Source organism: Hevea brasiliensis, chromosome 7 (genome assembly GCF_030052815.1).
Source record: "Hevea brasiliensis isolate MT/VB/25A 57/8 chromosome 7, ASM3005281v1, whole genome shotgun sequence".
In the NCBI taxonomy this organism is placed as follows: domain Eukaryota; kingdom Viridiplantae; phylum Streptophyta; class Magnoliopsida; order Malpighiales; family Euphorbiaceae; genus Hevea; species Hevea brasiliensis.
The window spans coordinates 28496403-28510511 of record NC_079499.1 but is presented as its reverse complement, the minus strand read 5'-3'; positions in this window follow the sequence as shown (position 1 = coordinate 28510511).

Genomic DNA, 14109 nt, shown 5'->3' with positions numbered 1-14109 from the left:
AATTGACCATTAGGATGTACTTTAACAATTTCATAAGCCAAGCTAATTTTTACTCCCCAAAACCCTAGCTTCACAATATAATTTCTACAAAGTGCCTTAGTTAGCATACCAATTCATCACCTATATATATTTATATATATATATATATCCTCAACATCATTTTTAGTCCACTTTAAGACCAACAAAACACTTATTCCTATACCTTCAATAGGGCTGCCGAATTATATATTGGACATACACAAGAGTTTGGTTTATTTCATTCACAAATACTTGTTGGTTTCAAGTCCTTAACATAGAAATTAAAAGTTTTAAGTGTATATATGCACTAACCTTGTTGTATGCCAATCCAAGCTTGAGAAAGCTTCACTTTCTTTCTTCTTCTTGGCTGCCAAAAGATTATGCAAGGTGCTAGGACAAATTTTAGTGAAAGGAAACTAAGGTTTTAGGGTGAAATGAAGGAGGGAATTGAAGGTTTGAAGTGAACATCAATGGAGGAGGGTTCTAGTGTGTTTCGGCTGGTTTGTTTTGGGGAGGATGGCTGCTGCAATTTTTGCCAATTTGGTCTTCTCTTATCTCTTTTAATAGTTAGTCAAATAATAGTTTAATTTTGATTGGTCATTGTTTTCTTAATGACATCACCATGATGTCATAAATACCTTTTTTCCTCATTTTCTTTTCTTCCCTCCACTACTCATTTTCAATTTAATTTCTAGTAATGTTTATTCATATTTTACGTTATATTAATTATTTACTCAACTAGACAGGTCGGCCAAAAATCACTTCGGAAGGCGAAATGACCAAAATGCCCTCCGTTTGGCTTAACGGGTCAAAATCGTCTGTACCGATTGAAAAATTTTTCTAGGTATTTTCTTGGCATTCTAATGCCATGGGAACCTCAATTACCCTTCTCTGGAGTCCCAAAAATTATTTTATAATTTTTTCCCCGGGTCTAGGGCTCCTCGTTGCGAGAACCGCAACTTCCCTCCGGTTACCTATCGCTTGGGCACCGGCTCGTTTTGCTTGGTTGTATTTTATTTCTAAAATTTTTACTAAGTGTTTAGCTGTCCGGACTTGAGTTAATTATGGTTCCTGACTTTAGTTTAAATATTTTTCCGGACGTTCTAGCTGTCCGGACCGACACCGGTCACCGGAACAGTAGGATGTACGGAGTGGTTACCGGGAGGGTGTTACATGCCCAAAATAAATTAAAATAATTTACAATCCCAAAGAAATATAAAAGAAATAAATCCAATCACATTGGTCTTTTATAGTCCATGATTATCCATCATGCATATCACTATTTAACAATTAAATAAAACATACATACTTAAATTAAATCGAATATCTCATATTCAACTTAAAAATCTAGATTTGAATATGATTCAAACAAATTTAAAAAATCAAATTTGAATCACATTCAAACAAATTTAAAAATCAAATTTGAATCACATTCAAACAATTTTTAAAAAATTCAGATTTCAATATTATTCAAACAACTTGGAAAATTCAGATTGGAATATGATTCAAACAACTTTAAAAATTCAGATTTGAATAACATTCAAACAACTTTTATAATTCAGATTTGAATCATATTGAAACAATTTTAAAAATTCTGATTTGAATCAAAATTTAATTGTGTGATTAAAACTCTAATTAAACAATTTAATTAGACATAGGATGAGCTTTTAGATCATACAACAATTTCAAATAAATAGCCAAACCTTGCACCACCCATGAAGGCCAAAGATGGCGCACTAATGATGGTGTTCTTCAAGCATGTCGCCACACATCCATTGCAACCAGCAATGGATAAATCATCTCATTATCAAAACACACAATTAAATCATATAATCAACAATCTAAATGGCAAATATAGTGGCTCTGATACCAATTGAAGGAGCAAAAGCATGAAAAATACAAGTTTATACCATTGAATTCAAAAATTCACCTAGGGTCACATGCATCATGCAAGATTTATTTTTTTTTATTTGATTCCAATGATAAACAACATATTAAAACTCTTTTAATATGTTTTTGGATCTGTATGTGCCATTTAAGATTTTAGAATTAATCAGATTAATTTTAGAACCCTAGATTAAATCAAGAATAAATACACTAACCTCTTGCTGCAATGCAGTGCATTTGTGCCTTTGGAATGCATATTCAGGATACCAGATGTTGTCCCTCTAGCTTGTCCACTCCAAGTTCACCTATGGTAGCCCTTGAACAGCTTCTAAAGCTTTTTATATTAATTAGAAAATCAAGTTTTGCCTTTTAAGAGATTAAAGATGTAAATAGGACACTAGAAACAATTTCTAGTATTTTTATTTCAAGAGATTGTTTGCTAATCTCTTGGAATTGATGAGAGATGAAGAAGAAGAGAGAATGGGAGCTTCAAGGGTGGTGGCACAAAGAGGAGGCAGCAGCTTGTGTTATTTTTTTTTTCATAACAACATTTATATAGCTAGGTCACCACTTAAAACCCTTGCCACATGTCACCTTCTGATTGGCACTAGGTTTAATTGACCCAATCACATTGTGCCAAGTGTCAAACCTATATTTAATCTTAATTTTAATCATCTTACATGATTAAAAAACATTTGGCAAGCTTATGTGTAGTGCGATGTGTCACCATCTCATGGTGACACATGTCACCTTGTGAAATGACCAAAATGCCCCTGTGTCTTAATTTTGAGTTCTCAACCCAAAATAATTATTTCTCTTCTTCTAATCAATTTATATTAAATATAAATGAATTAATTAATCTTTATTAATTAATTTCTCATTAATTAAATTCATATTTAAATACTTTAAATATAAATTTAACTTATACTATACATCCAATAATCTAGATTTGATTTCAAGTTATGCTAGGGACTTTGCAATCTAATCGCAAAGCAAACCTATTTAAGTAATCAATTAAACTCTTTAATTAATTAATTAAATCATATTTAATTTGGTGATTACTTGTGTATGTGTGTGACTTACTAGGCTCATCACTAATTGGCAATGAGATATGATATCAACTCTTAATATCATCAGAACTCTTTCTTATCATAAATGATTTCTCTAAACCATTTTATGCATCTCATCGACCATGGTTAACAGCTAGCATAGCATGCCATGGCCACCCAATTAGTAATAAGGTTTACCTTAAATGAACCTATAATTATATGTTACCATGCACTAGAATCTCTTTGTTACAAAATCCCAACTCAAGCTGGAGTCATGGTGTATGTCAAACCCCATTTGCTATGAATATTATGTTCTCTTTTAATTCCAGTTCTTGATTCAAAAGATTTTCTCATCAGAAACTCTTTTCTAATTAAATCTATCTATCCTGGCCAGGAACTTGAAACATCAAGAACAATTAAATGAACATAGGATTTTATCTCTATTTACTTAGAGGAACAGATTCCATCTTGATCAACACCTACCTTTGTATATGACTAGTAGGAGCCAACACATGCCCATATACACATACACAGTATAAGTATGAAAGTAGTATCAAACTCAAACCACCTATATACAAGATAACTGTGCTATCTCATGTCTAAAGATTATATACACTGATATGATTTATGATAATACATTGACAAGAGTAAACTCCATGTGCTTGTCATAAGTGTCACTGGTTCAGCATACTTATCATGTATAAGTGCCTATCATGTTTGCCATATGGCATGAGACTCACCATTCCATCTTATTTATATCTCATATAAATAACTTGGGAACAAACATGAATACAATCTTTCTGGATAAGTCATATCCTTATTGTGAAGTATCCTCGATTGTGAAACTATTTATGATACTTTGTACTAGAAATACTGTCACTCATATTCTTAACAACTTAAAAATAGAATTTCTAACAAAATATCAATGGACCTTTTCTATTACACATAAATATATTATGTAAACGGAAAAGTGGAAATACCTTTTATTAATAAAAACATGTATAAGATACATACTAAATGATATGCTCTAGGGCATACTACTAATAAAATGAACCTATAATCATATGTTACCATGCACTAGAATCTCTCTATTCCAAAATCCCAATTCGAGCTGGAGTCATGGTTTATGTCAAACCCCATTTGCTGTGAATATTATGTTCTCATTTAATTCCAGTTCTTGATTAAAAAGATTTTCTCATCAGAAACTCTTTTCTGATTAAATCTATCTGTCCTGGCTAGGAACTTGAAACATCAAGAATAATTAAATGAACATAAGATTTTATCCCTATTTACTTAGAGGAACAGATTCCATCTTGATTGACACCTACCTCCATATATAATTAGTAAGAGCCAACATATGCCCATATACCCATACACAGTACAAGTATGAAAGCAGTATCAAACTCAAACAACCTATATACAAGATAACTGTGCTATCTCAGGTCGAAAGATTATATGCACTGATATGATTTATGACAATGCATTGACAAGAGTAAACTCCATGTGCTTGCCATAAATGTCACTGGTTCAGCCTACTTATCATGTATAAGTGCCTATCATGTTTGTTATATGGCATGAGACTCACCATTCTATCTTATTTATATCTCATATAAATAACTTGGAAACAAACATGAATACAATCTTACTGGACAAGTCTTGTCCTTATTATGAAGTATCATCGACTGTGAACCTATTTATGATACTTTGTGCTAGAAATACTGTCACTCATATTCTTAACAACTTAAGAATAGAATTTCTAACAAAATATCAATGGACCTTTTCTATTACACATAAATATATTATGTAAAAAGAAAAGTGAAAATGCCTTTTATTAATAAAAGATGTACAAGATACATAATAAATGATATGCTTTGGGGCATACTACTAACTTTGGGGCATACTACTAACATTACACACCCCGTGTAACTTTCTGGAAGTCCGTAAATTTCTTGTATTTTTAACTCTGAGGAAGATACAAAGTTACACGGGTCCATAGCCCAATTTACACGGACCATGTAATGTCTCTAGTAGAATAACTTAAAGCTAGGGAGTTACACGAGCCTCCTTGTATTTGATACGGGCTGTGTAACATATCCAGTAAAGCAACTCGGAAGACAAAAAGTTACATGAGTCCCAGAGGTCATTTACACGGGCCGTGCATTATGACAGAATTTGAAATTTTCAGGTAGAAATTTACACAGCCCTACATGTCAGGACCCCTGTAGTGATACATGACCCGTGTATCATGTCGAAAACACGACTTCTGGGACGCAAAAAGCTCGAAACGAAGAGTCCTAATGACTCTTTAAATGCACCCCTCGCATTAAAACCATTCATAAAGGCAAAACTCTTCATCTCCACCCCTCCTATCCTATAAAAACCCCTTAAATCTCATCTCCCTTCACCAAACCCTACTCTTCTCCTTCCCAGAAACTCATTAATGGCTCCTACAAAGCGATCTGCGAGTAAAATCGACTCTTCCTTGAGGCAAAGAGGAGAATCCTCATCTTCTCCACCTCAGCCGCCAACCCAATGCCTAAGAATAAGGGTAGCCTCTCCCCATCCATCTCAACCAGCCCATCCTCCACCGCAACCCTAACCACAAGCCACTCCACAACCTGAAATCTCTATTCCTTGGGGATTCTGTGATGATGCCCACAAGGCAATGTGCACCCAACTTCACACCTGGAAAATAAGCTCCACCAAATACATGGATTTTCCACTGCTGGAGCAAATCGGGTTGCAGAATGAAATCAATGGGCTACTCGATAGCATTGGGGGGACAAGGTTCGCCCAACTCCAATTTTCAGCATACCGAGACACCACACTGGAGTTTTTAAGCAGTTTCAAGGCCACCTTATGGCCTACCAATAGGGAGGATAGGGGCAGGATTGAATTTCGCCTCCTCAGTGTCGACCGGTCACGAACATAGATAAGTTCAATGGCATCTTCGGCTTTGACAGCGCTGGCCACCAGGAGATCCCTAGGAACCACATGCTCTACAACAGCATCAACTTCTGGAGTTCCATTGCCCCTAACACGAAGCCATAAAACTCTAGCAAGTCCAAATCCATAGGCATCACAAGTCAAGCCCTGCACTATATGCATCAATTCGCCACCCACACCATAATGGGCTGTGGTGACAGCCTTGGCATTGTAAACGCCAACGAGCTATTCTTCTTGTGGTGTATAGTCACTGGACAGCGCTGCAGCACTAGCTTCTTTTTGTGCAACCATCCCCGCCCCTTCTGTCATCAGTCTACCAGGCACATCGTGCTTGGTGGCCTTATCACAACCATTGCCCTCCACTTCGACTTCGTTCCAGGTCATCACAGGCTGTGCTCTGTCACTGGGACACCAAGAATAGATCAAACCATCTGCATATCCATAGGGATATGTAAGAAGGTGGGCAACACCTGCTACCTACTGGATGTAGAAGGGAACGCTATCCCTCGGAGAGATGAAGCACGAGAAGGACCTGGCGAGACTTTGCAGCCTCAAGAAGAAGGCCAAGAGTAGATGTTCCAAGAGTCCCCTGTTCGAGTGCCTCCATACACACCACCACTAACAGATCTGGTCCTCGCATGCCTACAGTGCATGGAGACCACCATGTACAGCAGAATATGAGCAATCGAGGACAGCCTCCAGGAAGCCAACAACAAATTGGACATGCTAATGGAGAAGCTAAATGATGAGGAGGAGGAGCCAGCATCGCCATCATCACCATCAAAGACCTTTTAGAGCTAGGACTATAGGATAGGATCTTTATCTTACATGCCTTAGTCCTAAGTTGCAATCATAGGTCTCTTTTATATGCTTAATGTCCAAACTTTTCAATACCTAATAAATAATATGCTTCCTTATAATCTTTGTACATTTTCTCTGATTTTGTATATTATTTTAACATTGAGGAGAATGTTTGGTTTGAGTTTGGGGTGGGGGGGATACAATTGCATTGTATATCATTACATTTGCATATCATTACATGCACATCATTACATTGTTTAAATTCAGTTACATTATTCCTGTGTATCAAAATTTTTGAAAAATTTTGAAAAATTTTGGACTTTAAATTGTGAAACTTAACACTATAACCAATTTCTAGTAAGCTAATAATTGGACTCCACAGGATAGAGGAATAAACGTATCTAGATAGGCAAAAAGGGATTCTAACATGTTCTTTGTGAAGAAACTAATCTCTTTAATGGAACTAGACTAGTTAAACCTCTTCATAACTATTAATTTATCACATTGAACTTGTAAAATTAGGAGAACAATTTTTAAAATACAAGCAAACCTAAAAAATGCCTCACTAGCTCTAGAACATATCTCTTGGACCTATAAAGGCAAAATCCTAGCATATGCTTGATGAAGAAATGATTAAGGCATTCTTTGCTATAGCCTCACTAAGCCTTAGCCACCCCTAATTAAAATGTATATCCCTTGTAGCCAACTTGAAGCCTATATTTATCCCTTAGAATTTATTGCTTACCCATGTTATTTACTTAACCCCTAACCTAAACACCTATCATACACTTTTGAGGAAGCAAAATGCATAAGTAAATAGCATATTAAGTGTAAAAAAAAAATAAGAAAATGAAGAGAGGATGTAGAACTCAATAAAAAGTGTAAGTGTGCAATTGAAATCAAGGAAAAATTTGCCTTTCCAACCTAGCAAAAGTAATGAGTTAGGGGGAGAGGACAAAAGGGACATAAAAGAAAAAAGTCCCAAGATAAGTATTATGGAAGCATGCTTGGCACTATAAAAAACCAAAAGCCCCTCTTCTCTATACAAAATATGTAGAAATAAACTTAGTATACTTGGTATTTTATGCATACATGCTATCCTCATATTTCCATTCCCTAAAAACCTTTCATTGGCAACCAAGTCATTATCCCCTTAGCCCCTTTACATCCCTTTTTAAAGACCTTTTGATCTTTTGAAAAGTGCATGCTATATTAGTGAAGATAAAAAATTGAGATATACCTATGTAGTTGGAATTGAGTCTCTTCATCACAATTACTTACAATAGGGGCAAATTTGGGATAGTTAGTGTTTCTCAAATCTATCTTGATAAAATAGGTTATTTGTGGCTTATTAAGGGTCTTGTATAGAGAAATAATTAGTTGAAACACCATGAAATGAGGTGAAGTTCAAAACAGGCAGCTAATAGAACCCTTATGCCTTGAAAGAGGGAAATTGGTATGAAGGTTGGAGGAGTTCAATTCTATGCTTATTAAATTGTTGGTTATATTCCTAAGTATCCCCTGAAATGTGTTTTAAAACAGAGTTTTGCTTTGCTTGAAGACAAGCAAAAGTTTGAGTTTGGGGGTATTTGATACACTTGAATTGTATAGATGTTTTTAAGCATATTTGTATATTATCTCATAGCATTTAGGTAAGTATTTTCATGCATAGTAGTTGATTTCATTAGTTTTTGTAATTTCTATTATCAAGCCCTTAATTCCATGCTTTCTGCATCATTTCAGGTGTTTGGGTGAAGCCCTATAGTATAAGAGTGAAAAAGGAAGCTTGGAGAGGTCAAAAGACTGAGTATTACTGCTGACACAAAGTACATGGGTCGTGTAAGCCAAGCCCCAGACCCGTGTAACCTTTTGCCAAAAGAAAGCCAGATAGCCAATGGAGAAACAAAAGTACACGGGTTGTGTAATTAGACCCGTGTAATCTACAAGGACACATGTAAGTCTCTGCCGAGCACGAGCTTGAAGAACCTTATTGGAACAAAAGTACACGGCCTGTGTAACTAGGCCCATGTAGTTGGCACAGACCCTTGTAACTCTCTATGCCAATGCAAGACTCCGCAGTTCCACTCTAGCAAGTTACACGGCCCTAGCCTGTGTAGTGACACATGGGCCGTGTACTATGCAGCAGCCAATTTTATAACTCAAATTCCTGCTCTTGTTTTCTGATTCAAATGAGACTCCTAAAGCCTTTTGGACTCTAGATGACCTAACCCTAGAGCAAACATTATAAATAGAAGAGAAAACATCAGAAAAACAGGGGCCCTCTTTTATCTTTTGACAACACTTTTGAGGAGTTTTGAAGGAGAGAAATCCACACTCCACACTCTCTCCCGCTATCTCGAGGAGAGAAACATCAGTACCAAAAGGAGTTTTCCAGCTGAAGCTCCATAAGATCAAAGCTACAAACTCTCTTCGGTTCCTTCATTTCATCTCCCTAGATAGATTTTTATTGTTTTATTTCTTATACATGATTTTCTTTTTACTGTATTTACCTTTTATCATGATGTTTGCTAAACTCACCATCAGTGAGCAGTTTTCTTATTCTGAATTTAGAAGAATAATGCTTGTAATTATTATTATGGATGAACGCTAAGTTTTATTTATTGGATTTGAGATTCGTTCCTTGATTTAATTTCTTGTGATCTTAATGCATGCTATGTGCTGGTACCCACTTAGCCATGATTGTAGATGTTAATTGAAGGACTGAAAGGTGAAGATTAATAATAGAAAATCAAGATCTTAAACCTAGGAATTCTGACCTAGACATAGGCTGATACCTTTGTGGAACTTCAAAATTGGTCAAAGATCTTAAAGGATTTTAATTAATTTGATCACCATGAAAGTTGGGTTTGAGTGTAACTCCCCTTACCCGTCTATAGCGTAGCCGAGCGAGGTGTGCTACATTCGGTGTCGGAGCACCCTATCTTATCTTACTTTATTCCTTTAATCATTTTTAAGTTATTATGTTTTAAAATCAATTATTTTCTATGGAGAAACAGCAGAGTTTCCCCTATTTTATTTCATGTTGGCGTATTTTACTATTCACCTACATGGAAATCAACAATATTTTTAAAATAAAATCTCATAATCATCTCATATTTCAATATAATCCATGTATTTCAATTCTCACATTCTTTTCCATCCACTTTCATTCATACTCCATTCACATATCAAAATTCTCATATTTCAATTAATTTATATGATTTACAACTAATTACATAAAGTTCATATTTTACATGATATACAAATTAATTACAATTCCATAAGTTATATTAAAACATACAATTCATGGGCCTTATCTACATGCATTGCTGAGGAGGTGACAACTTGAACACTTTTGCAGATCTAGACTCCAAAAATCCTAGTCGACTATCCACTAGGGTTTTTGCTTCAGTACCTGCACGAAGGAAACAAATCCATCGCGCTAAGCATTTCTGCTTAGTGCTTCAATAACATAACAAAGAAAATAATATACAAAATACAGAAGGAAATAAAACATATTTCATTGTAACATTTATTTAAATTATAATTCTATTACTAATCTTTTATATCATTTAATTCAATACTTTCTAAGTTATCTTTGATTATTTCATAATAACTAAGGCTCTCAGAGTCATTTCAAAATAGATAAATTTTTAACATCAGTCCAGTTCATTTCAATTCTTTCTGCTAAATAACTAATCCAATTTATTTTAGGTCCTCTTACCCATTTATTTAATTTCTAATATTTTTAACTCATTTCAATAAATTTCACTGCCCAAGTGACCTATGACAAAATGACTAAACTGGATAACGAGTCATTGGCACTGAACACCGCGGTGCCTCAGGCCGTCATACCATGGGACACGGAATGTCCACTACGTATGCATTCAATATGGCTATAAAGCCATGATAACATATAATCGGGCATAAAAGCCATCAGTGCCATGAATATAGGCATAAAGCCTTACGCAGTACTACTAAAACAATACCCTTTTAGCATGCCAATCTATCCAATCTGACACACATGTCTAGGCGATACATGGGCATATAAGTAATATTAAGTGTTAATATGTATTAGTATATCATTAATTCGTTTTAAGTTTTAATTACAATTTATATCACTTAATTCTGTTCCCAGTGGGAACATAAATTTTCTGAATCACAATTATACATAATTTATGCATTTCTCAAAATTTCTACATTCATTTTATCCTTCATTTTGATCACAATTCACAACAATGGTTCTCATGTACCATTGTACTCAAAATATATATATATATATTTTTTTTATTTCTGATATGCCATTAATTATGCAAGGTATTAATTTCTAGTTACAAAAGAGGCATAAGCCCTAGTGATAATTTCGCCTCATTTTCACATTTAACAGTCCATATATATATATATATATATATATATAATTCACATTTTATATTCCCAGTTGTATTATGAATATATTATGAGGTCCAGAACTGAAAATTAAATTTTCCCTAGCAATGTGGTTGAGATACAACTTATTTATGTATTAATTTTAACTTCTCTTTTTCCTCATGATGAGAACAAGTATTCATAATTCACCTTAATTCCTCTCATGTACCACTTACTGGGTAGGATATTATTATTGTTCTAATTACAATGAAACATAATTCCTCATGTTGACTTCATTTCATTTATACATTTTACAATTCACTTATACAAATTACAATTTCATATTTCCAATTGTATTACTAATGTATCATGAATTCTATTTGTAATGGGCATATAAGCCCTAACTATCTATTCCTCATGATTTAGGTGAATTATCATTCATATTTCAAGTAATCCATGAATATTTCATGGATTTCAAATTTAGCTAAATTTTCCTTAAATCCTAGTGTCACTCAAATTCAAAAATTTAAATCAACTATTTACATTTTCTATATATTAACCATTACCATAGCTTTCTAATTTATTATACCCTTTCTTATATCATTAGGGTCACTCAACTTTACCATTCACAATTTACCTACCACATCCTATATTAATAACTATAATGGTTCTTATAGTTTATTTTTCTACTCCACATAATTTAGTAGTTACTATTCATTTGACCATCTCCATTCAAAAGTTGACTTTTTGATTTATAATAAATTTGTGGAGCCTAAGTTCGCCAAAACACCACATTTTGCAATATTTGGATGCTCAAGAATTAATTTAATTTCATGTGAGATTATTAATATTCTTCATGAAAGTTGTTCCTTTAAGTGTCTTCTTTAATTCTCTTTTTGAATCACTCCAATTGGAGTTTTGTAGCTAAAGTTATGGCCTAAATACCTTAACTGGCCGGATAGGGTAGTACCTAGAATTTCTGGGCAGAATCCATTCTGGCAGTTTTGGTGTCCAGAGTTTGGTGGGCAATTTCATTAAGTTCTGGTCAAAAGTTGGAGTTATGTCCTTCATAAAGGTTGTCCTAAATTGTCTATGCTTTCCATTGATATAAAGTTCAGGTCAATTGGATATTTCTGCACTGAGTTATGGCCAAATGAACAAACACTGTTCATTTGGTCACTTTTATCAGGTTCAGAATTGGTTACCCAGATTTGGTCAATTTTTAGGGTATTCTAAGTTTATTTTCTGGGCAAGGTTTCTTCATCAAAGTTATGCCATTATGTGTCTAGTTGCATGTCCAATTGGCCTTGCACCAATTGAACCTACACCTGTCAAGTTACAGCTTTCCAAACTTGCTGGACTCACATCCAGCCCTGCAAGTCACCTAAGGCAGCATATCAATTCACTTTTTAATGCCACAACTCATTCCAATTTAATTTCAATTCACCATAAATGGTCACTAATTGACCATTGAAACACTAATTTCCCCTCAAAGCACAAATCTCCCAATTTAGCTCAAGAACCCTAATTCTCAAATTTCAATTCATGCACATACATCAATTCAACATACTTAATGATGTTATAAGTCTCATACTCATGTTCAAGACCACCCATATACAACTTAAATTCATTCAAAACTCATTAACACTTCCATCACTAAGGCTGCCGAAAATTTTAGTTGGACCATAAATGGATATCTTCTTTTAATTTCATGAATTTCTAACTAAATCCATACACCTAAGTTCAAATTTAAAGAGAAAGATGGAGAGATGTAGCATTAACCTTTTGATGAGCTAACTTGAGCTTGTAATTTTTCACAATTTTTTCTTCAAATTGCTGCCTCAAGCTTGCTCTAGTAGTAAGGAGTAATTTTAATGAAGATAGGAAGGGGTTTTATGGTGTGAAATTAAGGTTATGAAGAGAGAGAAATGAGAAAACTCTAATGGAGGTAGGGGTGGCCACGGTTCAGGAACCGCCAGCTACGGTTCCTGAACTGCCGATTTAGGTTCAATGAAATTATGAACCTGAACAAAACAGCCAGGGGATGATTTGGAAGACGGTTCCTGAATCGCCCATTCCGGTTTGAGCCTCGGTTTAAAACGGTTTGAAGGGCGGTTCGAAAAAGAACAGTTCAAAATAGTTTGGAGGACGATTTGGAAGCGGTTTAGGGATGGTTTAAGGGTAGCTTAAACAAAAAAAAATTAGAGAAAAATTTTATTGATTCAAAATTTAAGTTATATTTGTAAAAATATTTTAATTTTTCTTAGAAATCTTCAATCAAAATAAAATAAGAAAAAAAGAAAGAAAATAATTTATCTTTAAGAAAAATTTAATAAATAAAGACTTAACCCTGATTAAAAAACTAGAGATGAAATTAATTTTTTTTAAAGAAATTAGCAAAAAGTGTATGAACTTAATTTTGCCTATATATCCCTTTAGTATTTAGAGGAATAAAAATGTCTAGTTATATTACTTTCCTTTTTTTAAAAATTATATAATAATTGATAATTAAAAATTATAAAAGAGAAAAAAAAATTAAAATAGAGGGTATTGGAAATTTTATTGAGGATTTAAAGTAATAACAAAGTAATTTAGGTAATATTAAAAATTTCAGTAAGTATATAAAATAATAAAGTAGGAAAATTGAGAGAGTATTGAAATTAAAATGAGTGTAGAAAATAATTATTTAGAGAATTTGAGAAAAATTGAAAAAATATTAAGAATTGAAGAAAATGCAGAGAATAATTATATAGAGAATTAATGATATATATAAATGAATTAGGAGTGACATAACATATTTATTGAATTATTTTATATTTGAATCACCGGTTTAATCCGGTTCGAAATCGTCGATTCAATCCGGCTCGGAATCTCCGATTCACGGTTCTTAAAAAATATGAACCTGAACCAAATCGCAGAAGGATGGCTTTGGTCAAGTTCGAAGCCGGTTCCGATTTTGACCAGTTTTGATCCGATTTTGACTGAACTGGTTCTAGTTCGGTTCCGATTCAAAACCGGACCGTAGCCACCCCTAAATGGAGGT